The following is an 8,859-nucleotide window of genomic DNA, read 5'->3' on the forward strand; positions in this document are numbered from 1 at the left end:
GGAAAACTTTCCACAGTATTTCCGAGGAAAGGTCATTTAGCCAAATGCATAAAGAAGCAAGAATTGTCTTTGGAGCTTTCCTAGTGCCAGCCTCTTCCACAGAAGGGGTAACAACAGAGAATGTTTTACTACAAACATGAAGTCTTTTAGGTCTGACTTGCCGGTATCAAAGATCCTGGGACAATTAGCACTTAACCCTGTAACTGCTCTTGGAACACTCTGTGGTCACACTGCTTTGCCCTCTCTCCTGGCTATTCCAGTGCCCTCCTGCTCTGTATTTACATGCACCTGTCTCCCCATTAACACCTCGTTAAGGCACACACCTGCTGTGGTTTCACTAAAACCCACTGCACTGCAGCCATTAAGCCTGTGTGTTTCATTATAAGGCACTCAGCACAATAGGAGCACTGAGTAAGGTTCACTAATGAGTCATGCAGCCAACAAAAATTGGACTTGTACGGGTGACAGAAGGATCTGGTTCAATCTCTTCACACACACACACACACCCCTCTTATTTAATAATTGATCATGTATTAAATATATTTGCTGGAAAAAAATACCTAAGTGCATATGCATTAAATCCAGCTGAAACGGCACAGTTTTGAGACAAAATACTAATGGGTAGAAATCAATTACATATTTATAAGTGGTAAAAAAGGCAACAGGGAAAAAACACAACTTTAGGGTGTAGAAGACCTTAGTTTGTCGAATATCTGCAGATTCACCAGCAAGTTGCATTATCTATCTGTGATATTTCCAATAAAAGAAGTGTATCAGTGTATGTGATTAGGGCAGGATATATGTAAACACCTCCCCAAAAAAAGAAGTGCAAGGCAAAGCACAAAGCCCTACAGTATCAACTGTGCTGAAGCAAAATCCAAAAGAAGAGAGTTCATTACTATGTGTAGCAAAAGCAAACTGTCATGGGAGCAGCTAGTGTGATTGATTTAAAGTTCAGAATCAAAATTTTCGTGGCAATTTCTTCAGCAGTTGCACCGACTTTGTTTCAAAATCTTCAATTACAGTGTGGCTTGATTAGGAAAATGAACTAGATAAGCAAATGTGGCAGGTGATTGCTCCCTAACTGTGTAATCAAGAAATACCACAATCCATTATTTGATCATAATTCTATGGATCTACCACAAGGAAAATGTAAGCTCTGAGGCTTATTTTGCATCAAAAGTTTACCTTCCTGTTAGCTAAATAAAGCTATTAAATATGCTACTTTAATAGTACAGTAAGAGGGACCCTCAGATGTATCCATACATTTGATCAATGATTTGCTGCAAACTGCATTACAGATCAGTATTTCTTACTAAACACCCATATGGAAGGGTAATTTGCTGTGTAATTGCTTTTCATTGCTTCTTTATCATGAACTCTTTCTTTCCATGGTCCAATTGCTCATACTTAGAGCACAGAAAACACAAGATTTGCTTTTTCAAATTTCATAGTCCTTATGTTGCCTAGTAATATGGGGCTGTGTATATGCATAAACTTAATCTGTGAGGAAACTCAGAAGATCTCTATGTCACTTGCATTGCAATTCTAATTGCAATTCTCATTTAAAGATGAACTTTAATGTGAGGTCTGAATTTTACAAGGATCAGCTCAAAGAGATTAAAATTCCTGAAATCAAATTTAACATTTGCATTTCAATGCATAAGACACCCATTTGCTCCACTGTATCTTGGTAAGAGTTTTCCCTTTGGAATCTTATTCTCTCATGGAAGACTCTTTTTATTCTTACTGTTCACTTGACTGGTACCAATTTTGCTAGTGATCACATATGTTTTAGCAGAATCAAAATATAAAGGAAATACAGAAATGGTGCTTGTTCCTGTCTTTCTCATTCCAAATACATACTTGGAATAGAGATTATAATCCTGGTAAATATTAAAAGTACTGACGTGCAGTGTAAGGTGATCCACATATAAACCAATCCATTAAATCTGGCTGTAGAGTTTACACATTTCTTCACCAGGGAAGCCCACCAGTGGGGTGTTTTTAATAGGCATTGAAAGCAACACTTTATTATTCACTGAGTAGAACTGACATTGGACTTGGTTCAGTAAGGAGCACTAACTGCATAAACAGATGTCAACTGCTATTTGGTCTGATGGCCATGGACAGGAGAAATAATTGGAAAATCTAACAAGGAGCACAGAAGTAAAGGTAGGGAGCTTCTTCAAATGCCAGGATGAGCTTGGTAGCAAAGTGTCCAGCTTGGTGCTTTCAATGTTCATCTGGAAATAAGAAAATTGGGGGTCCCACACAGGAGAAATAGAGTATTCATTAATATCAGTACTGTCAAACTGTTTCTGAGTAGAAACACATCATACATCCTTGTTTCATATTTCATAGTCAGTATTTACTGATATTCATCAAAGAATGCATTGTAGGTTGCCACACTCATGAGCTACCTAGAGCAGAAATAGAGCTCACTGAAGCCAATGGAAAAGGTTCTATTGAATTCTGACTAAAACTCTAGGCCTACTTATATTGGGCAACAGGGTCAGAGCCTGTTAGGTTGGCAGCAAAAATGTGCAGTCCATTTACTTCTGCTGGCAACTGGGTCTACATATATTTTCTCCATCATAATCCCATTTTCATATTAGAAAGCAAACCTCTGCCTGACTACAGCAGCAATGGTTAGGACGTATTCTACTAAGCCTCTTGTAAATATATGTTGATTGACAAAATCTTCCCCAAGCTGCTTAGTCCTAGGCTTGTTCGTGAATGCTGATCCTTTCTTTTTCTTCTCTGATGGCAGAAAGATATTGCATACTAGACAGTACTATTCCCTGTGGAACATTTTGTCCTGTATGGTGGAAACTTAATGCAGTACCAACCAAATTCTGAGCGTAAGAAGCAGAGAAGAGAGTTTGGACATTATAGGTTAGCTGGTGGAGGAGACAGGCAGACAGAGTTTGGGGTACGGTTTCATATTCTACCTGACCCAGAGTAGCTCTTGCTGGAAGTAGCAGCCTTGGTCTCTCCTATCTCCCTGTGCCCCAGCTGCAACCTGTTCTCTTGTACTGGACTCAGCTGCACAGTCTCCTGGCTGCCCAGCAATTCAGTCCAAATGAGTGACCTAATTGCAAATGATGGGAGAAGGTCAGGGGAAACAAAAAAACAACAAGAACCACCAAGCTGGCAGTTGTATGACTTATGTTACAGCCAATGTTATTTGACCTCATGCAAAAGAAGTGGAAGCCTGCTGGCTGGGAGCAGCCATGAGAGTGGGGTGGTGCAGATCCATTCCTTTCAAGAGCCACTCACAGCTACACCAGAAGAGGAGGAAACTGAACCAGCAGCCTTTTATTTATGTTAAGGGAGCAACAGCCCTCATAGCCCTGAAAAAGCTTTACAAAACCAGGTAGTTTAAAGAGAGCTTTAAAATCACTCACTGCCCCAAGTCTCATACAAGTGGAGCATAGTCACTGAGAATTTATTTCACTCTTCCTCACTTGCTGAGTCTGGAAGATCATGAGTCACTTAAACATCCATTGAATTCAGTAGAAGCTAATGACAGGCATATTATTGGAACTTAAAAGCTCTAAAGCTTACTCTTACTATGAAATACGCTACCTGTACCAAATATGCTTATCATTATTGTGAATTATGTAAATAAAATCCAAACCACCTGTCAGACCCAGTTTTGTACTGGGGAAATAGAGTCTCAATTTAAAATGGCATTTTAGAATTTATGCAATTTAATAGAACAATAAATTTCAATTTTTCTGCTTTGGTCATTACAAAGCTTAAAGCCAGTTCCATGTGTGGCACCTACTTGCATTTCACTCACAAGTTTATTGCATGAGTATCACTTTAAATTAAAACCTTCACATTTTCAAAGGAAAATAAATAGTTAATGGTTTCAGAATTATTATTCTTTTCTACATAATCCCATAAAAATTCCCCAATGAAAAAGCTAATAAACCAATGGCGAGACACTTACATATGCAAATACGTTTCCGTGAAAGAGTTAAAGTGCTTTATAATATAAATTTGCTTTCAGTGCCAATATAATTAGATTGTAACAAGCAAACCCCTGCAACATAACACAGTGAAAATTTGAAAATTTGATTCTCCCTGGCAAACAACCAAGTCCCTGCGTGTGCACAAACCTGACATTAATAAGCTACAAGAGATTACATGATTTAGAAAAGAAGCACTTGGTGTTACAAAATCAAATAATAGATCTCTAGGCTATAATTAGGAGAATTGGGATTCAACAATGAAGTCATAATAATGTAATTTAGCTGTAAGTAACAGAGCCATGGAGTCACATTAGGAGGTGTGATCACATCTTTCGGCAAAGCTCTGCTGTGTAGACTTATTGCTGTTCAGTTTAGTCTAATACACAGCAACCTGTTGGCACAGAGCTCAGGCTGACAGACTCTTGTTCTCTAGGTGCAGTATGGCAAAGTGCCACCCAAGCATTTTTAATTCAGTCCTGTGACTTTTAAGTCAAAACAATAAAATTATGTATACTGAGTGTAGAGTTGCCTGTGAATATTTGTATAAATTACTGCACAGTGTGGGTTTAGGGGCCATTTAAGAACAGATATATTAGAAAAACAAAATAAAAAAGGCAAAATAAACTGTTGAAGCACGGTGTTAGATCTCTAGTAGGCTTGATGAACATCTACTATTCAGCTACTTTATTCATCTATTACTGTGGTTGGGAAATTACTCCTAATCTGCAACTTATTGCAACTGCAGTCCTGAGTCACTTTTGCTTGATTCCTTGCAGCAGTGTGGAGGGATTGCCTGCTCAGTCTTTGGTGCAGGTGTCACACAGGCCATGGAAGTGGGTGACAAATGCCAGTGCGGGCTGCACCTCTCTGAGTCCTTTGGCATAACAAACGCAGCCCTACAGCCTGCCAGGCACAAGAAGTGGTCGTGGGAGAGGGCCCAGCTACAGGGAGCTGCCAGGGAAACTGGGCGGGCATAATGCAGCTACTCACACTGGTGGTGACAGGACATCAGTCCCAACTCCACAAGTTTTGGGAAGGCTATCCTTCGATTTAGGCTATTACAGAGGAATACATCACACCAGACCCTCTGCTCCACCTCTGTCCTGCACAGTGAAGGCTTTTTCTTTGGTTGATTATAAATTTAAGCTTATTTAAAACACTTTGACCACAAACTGTTTTTTTGTCATTCATCACAACTAATAAAACAGACACAGCATGTTAATTTGTTGATTTTCTCCTTTCAGAGTTGGTGTCTAGTTAGAAGGGAAATCCCACCTGTTCAGTTATTTATTAGCTGATAATTTTCTTCTCTCTATGCACACATCCTGGTGATTATGTTCTCCTCTTGGGGCTGTCTTGTCCTACCTGTCTTTCCCTGTGTCCCATCCTGTTTTCCATAGGCTTCCTTGAAGCATATGAACTAAACCCAGCTCCCTGATCTCACTCCACAATGTGACATGGGCAACTCCAGCAGCCCAGCTTGCGTCCAGACTTGAAATCCAACTTCACTCACAAAAGACACAAACAGAACTTTAGTTACTTGTTTGCTTCTGAGGTGCTTGTATCAACACTTTCGGCTTCGGGAAGAGGGATCTGGGGGGATTGATTTGCTTCTTCTTAATTGTGTGGCCTACCAAATAGTGGAGGAAACAGGCATCAACTTTGCATCCATACTGCTAGGAAATTCAAACATGTTTGGTATACAGCTTTAAGACTGATTACTTCTTATGGTCTCACAAGCTAGACCTACTGGTCCAACATCATTCCTATCTTTTGGAGAAATCTAAAAGCTTTTGCTTCCACTCAGTCTTTGGTGTAACATGAGCAGTCACCTGTTGCTCCTGTTAGTACGACTTTACTTTTATTTGCAACTTTTTCCAATTACTGTTTATTTTATTAGTTCTTTATGGTTTTACCATTTTTTGTTTTGATGACATTTTGATTTGTTTCAAACTGCCCTTTATTTTAATTTTCTTTCCTAAGCATGTTGATATATGGCTGTTTCTTTTATTTCTTTTATGCTTTAAATGATCTGTTTGTTTTATTTCCTTTATTTGCATAGCACTTACTTTTCATGACCTTTTTGTTTCTGCAGCTGCTGCTGCTTCTGGACTGCTAGTGTTTTTCTCTTACTTTTCCACCAGGAAACCAAATCCCAGTGAAGACCAGTATTCAAACACAAAATGTTTCCTGATACATATTTGCTGTAGTCAGCCACTGCAGGATCATGTCCAGGGAAGCTACAGTTACTGAAAGCCAGCATGGGACAGAAAAGAGACAGACCTCTGTTCATGAAATCGTCTATTCAGCATGGGAATAAACTTATTCAGAGACAAAGAGCTCTCAACAAAGGCAGGGTGATGGGTTTTGAAGGACAGAACTCTTGAGGGTCTCCACTTTTGAGGGTGGAGTTTAGGGTTAGAGACCACTAGAAACACAACAAGGGGGAAACCCCCAGGGACTCAAACCCAATCAGAACTCCTGGGCCATCCTTCACAAGGGGTTTGGGGTGGTACAACTTCTAGGGCCCATCCTCCAAAACAGGAGGTCAAAATTCACACTAGCTTGCTAGCTTGGCTTACAGCTATGACTCTCACGTTAACAATGCTTATCTAAAACTAAATCTTTGCCTCCCTCAGGCACCTCACAACACATATTTATTTTATTATTCCACAATCTCCTAAATGGGTTGTGAATTCTTAAAGCGTATAATCTAAAACGGTATAGGAACTCTGTGTGTTCCTATCTACAGATCACATCTGAACAACTTCTTTTGGGCTGATCTAACATTTTGGCAGCTTTTCCAGGAGCAAAGACCTTTGTAATGGAGGCAGCAGGAAGAGCACTATCTTGCAGTGGTCTGTCTACAACTTTTAGTAGAATCGTCATGGCTATGGACACTTAAAAATGTGTATACTTGCAGTTAGTGAAATGTCTCATAGAAAATGTCATTTATGTTTAATCATGGCTAATGAGTGTGTGCTACCTGACAGGTCCATTTGCATATTGCACACATATGGCATATGTGTGTGTGTTTGTGACTGTCCCTGACTATAGGCTATGTATGTCTATCTATTTTTATACACACCCACTCATACATGTTCATATAAAAATTATACCTTGGTCACCTGAATTCTTTTTGTTATGGATCTAGCTTACTTTTATTCTGAAGAACCTGATGCTGCTTCTGATTTTTCCTAGCAAAGTTGTCGATATTAGGATTATTCCTGAAATGGACTTTGTCATGTACAGTGGGAAGAAAATAAGCACCTTGCTTCTTTTAAAGCTGGTGTTACTATTCTTTGAACAACAATGAAATTCTCAACATTGTCTTTAATGGCATTCCTCTTTTCTGTGGTACTGTCACAGGCTGACATTTTGCCAGGCAAACAGGATTATGTACCAAATCACCATCGTTTATTTGCACACTAGGTGGGTTTGCAGTAACTTATCAAATGATGCCTGCATTAATGACATGCTTCTTGGAATCCCTTCCTGCCCCCTTACAAAGTTTCTTATTGTGCCTTCCAACATTGGTGTTTGCAATCCTGTACGTCTTTGTATATGTCTAATATAAAATGTATATATTTATACATCCACACACGTATATAATGAGTTAAAACCAGAAGAGCCTCTGTCTCAGCTTGTTTGCACATTATGCACATTTTAGGGAATGAAATCTGAGTGCTGTTCAAAGAGAAAATGTGTGACTTAGCTTAAGGGCAGAAGAAAGTCATGTGCAACAAGTTACATGATTTTACATAACTTTTGGCAAAAAAAGAAGCATTTCATGTCAATGCAGGAAATATTTTAGGATATTTATGGAATAAACTGAATGTTTTTCCTTACTGCTCCATGCATGTACTTCAGTGTACTGCAGTACAGTATACTGTTGTTTTCACCATAATTAATGCAGTCTTTTTCTCACCTTCCCTAATATAATCCTTCATAAACACACACACATAATCCAAACAAAAACCAAAAAAAACCAACAAACAAACAGAAAAAAACAAAAAACAAAAGAGAGAGAACCTTTTATTATTTTATTCTTTTATTTTGGTAGTTTTCTCAGCTCTACTGCTCTCTTCATTTCCAGGGAAAACCTTGGAGCTAACAAGTCCTTGCCACTGGACTCCTGAAAATCCTAAGAGAGCAAAGGCCTTATACCTTGACGAGGACCAGGATGAAAGGGATATGATTCTTGGCAGGGTGACACATTCTTAAGCTGATTCTTTTTGTGCTCTGTTCCTGGATCCCTCTGTGCTCACTGGAGAAAAGCTAGCAGTGGTGATGATGGTTCTTTAAGCCCTAAGCAGGATCCTGACAGGGTCTTATAAGAGTGGCAAGGGCTGATGCCCTGGAGAGAGCATATAGGCAAGAGTTATCAGAGTTATCAGCTCCTCTGCACCTATTCCTAGGTCTGCAGGGTCAAGAAGAGCCTGCAAATTGGAAATGCAGGAACAAAGATTGACTTGGGCACTCAGGGGAAGTTGGAAACAGGGCAAATCTTGCCTTCATGTCTCTGTAAAACTTCTGCTAACCTAAAATTTGTTAAGAAAAAAAAAAAAAAAAAAAAAAAATAAAAAAGCACCTGCCATTCTATGTCTCTTAAAATTCAGTTTGAAAAGTTTAACTGGCATAGAACAATACCCTTGAAAGACAGATTTGTGGTAACAGTCCCTGTAATTAAGAAAAAAAAAAAAAAAAAAAAAAAAAGGAAAAAAATACCAGAAAGGAAGGAACCAAGTAATTCACTCCCATGTTTATAAATTACAAGATCACTGGAGAGTAAATAGACAAACCTCTCCTTGCACTGTCCGTCTTTCTCCAGATTCCATGTTCCACTCCTACAGGGGTACTTTTTGTTCTCTTGTTT

The sequence above is a fragment of the Parus major genome, chromosome 5, assembly GCF_001522545.3.
Source record: "Parus major isolate Abel chromosome 5, Parus_major1.1, whole genome shotgun sequence".
Lineage (NCBI taxonomy): Eukaryota > Metazoa > Chordata > Aves > Passeriformes > Paridae > Parus > Parus major.